We start from the raw sequence: 6,000 nt of genomic DNA, 5'->3' as shown, positions 1-6,000 counted from the left end.
AGTTGTTGTATTATTTCTTTTTGAACTAATTTAATTTTCTTCTCATTCGTTTCTTAGATTGTGATATATATTGGTCCAAAAAATACAAGACCAGTTGGTTGGAATACTATAACATTCCTCCGGTATGTTACCAAAAAATACTTTTCACATAGTATTTTGAACTTACAAGAAGCAATTTATTGGGCTAAAGAGACGGCTCGTAACAATATGTGTGTGCTGGTTAGGAATACCGAAGGTTCAAAGATTTGTTTTGAGATAGCTTGCGAGAGAAGTGGGCCGTATAAAGAGAAGAATATCCACAAGAGAAAGGGTAATATATCTACAAAGAAAACTAATAGCGTATATAAGACTCATACGAGGAAGAAGGATAATTGCCACTTTAAGCTTGTATTCAATTTAAGAGACGGTGAATGAAAATGTTCGCTATGGTTCGGCCGCCATAACCACGTGGACCCGGAAAATTTTATTGGTCAGTCCTTAGTTGCGAAGCTAAAACCTCATTTTTAGAGCATTGGTCTATCGAACTCGCAAGCGATGTTGTCCAAGCTTATTTGTCAAGTTTAGTTAATCAAAACTATAAGTCTTGATTTCTAGTCTACTTATAGCTATGTCTCGGATTAGGATAAAAGGTGTAGTTGAGATTTAGACTTGACGTCGTTCATCGATTGAAGACGAAGATCTACTGAGGAGACCTTGGAGGAACTTCATCAACAAAAGGTATGTGGAGACTAAAACTTATCTATCACTCAGAAGTCTATTCTATTTTATCTCCTAATGAGACTAAGTCGATAGCTATATAGACTTTTATTTTATACACATTTGATATTAGTTTAACTTGGTTATCCATTTCTCGAAATACGTGTTGGAAGCTTTTTTCTTTAGCTACGTTCATCATATTCTTGACGAGTTTAGTTGGAAACAATTTATTTGTTGGAAACTAAATAATAAGTGAAAAGATGATCATGTGAAATTCTCCTTGAAACATCTTACATGATTTGTGGAGACAATCATTTGATGTCGACTCGGAAAGTTTCGTATTGATCATTTAATCAATTGAAATTTACTTATAAGCTAATAGTTTGTGTGAGACAACTACTGTCGTCTTCTAAGGATGTTTCAATGACTGAAATGGGAGTTAATAGCAAATTAACCTTTGTCTGGATACAACATAGTATGCATACCAGTACGCAAATTGTTGTGGTGTGATTCAGGTCCGGAAACCTTCTTTGCATACCAGTATGCGAACGGTTTTAACAGTTAAAATCCGGAACCAAGTTTGCACACCAGTATGCGAACGGTTCTACCTGATTTAAGGTCTGGGAAAGCAGTATGCATACCGGTTTGCAAACTGTTGGACAATACCAAAGTCCGGAAGCTATAGTTTGCGTACCTGTTTGCAAACTTAGTGGTTAAAGTTCTAAAATTAGTTAAGTATGTTTTCATACTCATGAACAAATACATTTATGAATTAAGGAATGCAATCTTTGCAAACCGTGGCTTAATGTTCATGAATTGATTCTCATGAATCAATCCGATTTTGATTCAATTGGTTCATATATATTTCTGTGAAATAGTGAACAATTGAACAACTCTATTCGAAACACAATTAGATTCATTTTATTATCTTTCATGTTTGATTGATCATCATAGTTTATCTAGAAGTGTTAGATGAATGTGGTTAATACAAAAGTATTCGTATGACTAACTTCGATTTACTATTATTGAGCCAACTCAATATACACGTTTAGGTACGGTTACCCATATCTAAATGAAAGTATATTTCATTTGTGTCTAACAAGTTAAGACCATTTGACGGTGGAAAGATATTGCTTTGGTTTTAAGCAGACTGAACTTGAATCTTAAATCAGGTTTTCATCTAACGGTGAATATTGAATGCTTTGTTACTAAGCTATATTAACTTTGATTGAAGGCAAATCCTGATTTGAAAAACTATATAAGGGAGAACTCTAGCAATTGGAAAATCTAATCCCGACACTTTCTTGTGTCCTAGTTGCGACTAGAGTTGATTCTCCTTTAACTTAGGTTTTTCCAAAACCATTATAGGTTAACGACTTGAAGACTTCATTTGGGATTCGTGAAGCCAAACCAAACTATTTTCTCGATAGTTGCGTGATCTGATCTTACTTGTTCTATCATATTGAGTACTATCTTCTCTAAGATTAAATCGATATTTATCTCTGATAGGTATGATATAAAAAGTAATCACAAAGCTCTTCGTCTCATTCTTTGTGATTCCACAATAACTTCTTCTACTACCATAAAGTTAATTTATTTTGAGGTGATTGATATTTCTAGGTTGTTCTTCGGGATTATGAGACCGGATTATCAATTGGTTCATGTTCACCTTGATTTATCAAAAGATGGAACAAAAATCTATCAGAATAGACTTATCTGAGGGAGACAAATTTGTTTATAAGTCTTCAAATTTGGGCCGTAGAAACTCTTAGTTGTGGGTGAGATCAGCTAAGGGAATCAAGTGAGTAAATTCCTGCTGGGTTTCAGAAACGTAAGGAATGCGAATGTACCTTAATCGGTGTGAGACTTGGTTAGGGCTCCACTATATTCCAGTCTGAAGTTAACTTATAGTAGGATACTGTCTGTAACGGCTTAATACAGTGTGGTGTTCAAATCTGGACTAGGTCCCAAGGTTTTTCTGCATTTGCGGTTTCCTTGTTAAAAAAACTTCTAGTGTGTTATTTATTTTTCGCATTATATTTGTTTATATAATTGAAATATCACAGGTTGTGCGTAGTTCAATAAGTTGGTAAATCCGACCTTTGGTTGTTTATATAAATTGATTGACACTTGGGCATTGGCCTTTGGTACCATCCAAGTTTTTTCTCATATCAATTTGGCTCACAAATTTCTATCTGTTCAATTATAGATTGTATTTCGAAATTGAGATATAACTCTTTGGTATATTTCTTGATTGAGCTCGCTTTATAAGCTGGTGCTCTCAGAATTATATGGGAGTTAGTCCATACAGATTGCGGAACGAATTATTGGGTGTGGTTGTTATACCCCCGCTTTTTCACTCATGAGATGGTTGATGTAAAGAGATTGACCAAATCATGTCTTAAACCAAGACAAATTCTCAACGACTTCAAGGAAAAGGATTCGACGAACGTTTCTTCTCTGTGTACAATTTATAATGCACAAACTATTAAAAGGGTGGAATGAGAAGGTATGACAGTTACTAGAATTTGATCAAAACTACAAGCGCATCATTAAAAGAGGGTCGGACAAAAACCCCCTTCAAATACTCCTTGCATATCCCTTTATTGCAAAATTGGCTCATACATGCTTTGGTGTTCTTATGATAGATGAGGAGGGTGCGAACCTTTTTGTTGACTACTTTCTTGTTCTTTTGTTCTTATTCACCTTCACCTTGTCCCAATCCTTCACCTTGTATCGATTGTTGACTTGGCCAACCGTCTTCCTCTAAAACTTCGTTTTGGCTTTCTTGTTAACTTGGCTCAACCTCATCATCTTCCACTTCATCGGTCCCATGATATCATCTGATTCTCCAATACGTTCACGGATTGCTATCTTTGATATGGTACCTACTGTGCCAATCTTTCCCTCTTGCAGAGCCTGCCCCCAAACGCTTATTGCGACCAAATTCTCCCTCGAGGAGGCAGAGACTCAGGAGTGCCAATAGCGTTCTTCTTTCTTTTCTTAACGCCAACATCTTTACTTTTTCCTTTCTTAAGTTCCTTGGTTGTAACCCTTGTTAGAGCACTGCTCGGTCGAACTCGCAAGCGTTGCTATCTCAAGCTTGTTTGTCAGGTTTAGTTAATCAAAACTACATACTTGATTTCTAGTCTACTTATATCTATGTCTCAGATTAGGATAGAATATGTAGTTAAGCTTTAGACTTCACGGCGATCATCGACCGAAGACAAAGATCTACTGAGGAGAGATTGGAGGAACTTCATCGATCAAAAAAAGTTATGTGGAGACTAAAACTTATCTATCACTCAGAAGTCTATTATATTCTATCTTCTAATGAGACTAAGTCGTATAACTATATAGACTTTTACATTATACATATTCGATATTTCAAGCTGAGTTTATCTCGCTTATCTATTTTTCGAAATATGTGTTGGAAACTTTTTGCTTTAACTATGTTCATCATTATTCTTGAAGAGTTTAGTTGGAGACAAATTTATTTGTTGGAAACTAAATATTAAGTCAAAAGATGATCATGTGAAATTTGCCTTGAAACATCTTACATGATTTGTATGAGACAATCATTTGATGTCGACTTGGAAATTTTCGTATTGATCATTCGATCACTTGATAATTACTTGAAGCTAATGGTTTGTATGAGATAGTCATTGTCGTCTTCTAAGGATGTTTCAATGATTGAAATGAGAGTTTAGAACAAGCAACCATGTCTGGATAAAACACAGTATGCATACCTAGCATGCAAACTGTGTTTTTGTAAATCAGGTCCGGGAACCTTGTTTGCGTACCTGGTATGCGAACGGTTTCACCTGAGTTAGGTCCGGGACAACTGTTTGCATACCTGTTTTGCGAACGGCTGGACAAGGCCAAGGTCCGGAGCTGTTGCTTGCATACCTGGTTTGCGAACACAGTGGTTAAGTTCTAAAATCGGTTAAGTATGATTATCATACTCATGAACTAAACATTTATGAATTAAGGAATGCAATCTATGCAAACTGTGGCTTAATGTTCATGAATTGATTCTTGTATAAGTACTTTGTACAATTACGAATCAATTCGATTTTGTTTCAATTTGTTCATATATATTTCTGTGAGATATTGAACAATTGAACAACTCTATTTGAAACATAATTAGATTCATTTGATTATCTTTCATGATTGATTGATCATCATATTTTATCTATAAGTGTTAGATGAATGTGGATAAGAAAAAAGTGTTCATATGGCTAACTTCAGTTAACTGTTATTGAGCCAACTTAGTATACACGTTTAGGTACGGTTACCTATATCTAAGTGAAGGTATATTTCATTTGTGTGCAATAAGATAAGACCATCTAACAGTGGAGATTGATTGCTTTATTTTAAAGCATACTTAGCTTGAATCTTAAATCAGGAGTTCATCTATCAGTGAATATTGAATGCTTTGTTACTAAGCTATCTTAGCTTTTATTTTAAGCAAACTCTGATTTGAAAGACTATATAAGGGAGAACTCTAGCAACTGGAAAACCTAATCCCGACACTCTCATGTGTCCTAGTTGCAAACTAGAGTCGATTTTCCTTTAACATAGGTTTTTCCAACACTATATTAGGTTAACGACTTGAAGACTTCATTTGGGATTCGTGAAGCCAGATCCTACTATTTTCTCCGTAGTTGTGTATTCTGATCTTACTTGTGCTATCGTGTTGAGTACTATCTTCTCTAAGATTTTCTCGAGATTTATCTCCGATAGGTAAGATATAAAAAGTAATCCCAACAGTTCTTCATCTCAGACTCTTGTGATTTCGCAATAACGTTTTATGTTAATCAGTTGGGTTCTTGTGAGGTGATTGTTATTTCTAGGCAGCTCTTCGGGAGTATAAGACCGGATTATCAATTGGTTTCTGTTCACCTTGATTTATCAAAATACGAAACAAAAAACAAATAAAGAATAGACATATATGTGAGAGACAAATTTGTTTATAAGTCTTTGACTTTGTGTCGTAGAACCTCTTTTCTGTGGGTGACATCAGCTAAGGGAATCAAGTCCGCTGAGCGTGGTTCTAGAGGCCTAAGGATCACGACTGTACCTTAATTGGTGTGAGACTTGGTTAGGGATCAACTACATTCCAGTCTGAAGTTAACTTGTAGTAGGATAGTGTCTGCAACGACTTAATATAGTGTGATGTTCATTCTGGACTAGGTCCCGGGGTTTATCTTCATTTGCGGTTTCCTCGTTAACAAATTTTCTGGTTTCTGTGTTATTTCTTTTCCACATTATATTTGTTTTTATAATTGAAATATCACGGGT

Source organism: Papaver somniferum, chromosome 1 (assembly GCF_003573695.1).
Source record: "Papaver somniferum cultivar HN1 chromosome 1, ASM357369v1, whole genome shotgun sequence".
Taxonomy (NCBI): Eukaryota; Viridiplantae; Streptophyta; class Magnoliopsida; order Ranunculales; family Papaveraceae; genus Papaver; species Papaver somniferum.
The sequence above is the reverse complement of the archived record's forward strand: the minus strand, read 5'-3'. Positions refer to the sequence as shown.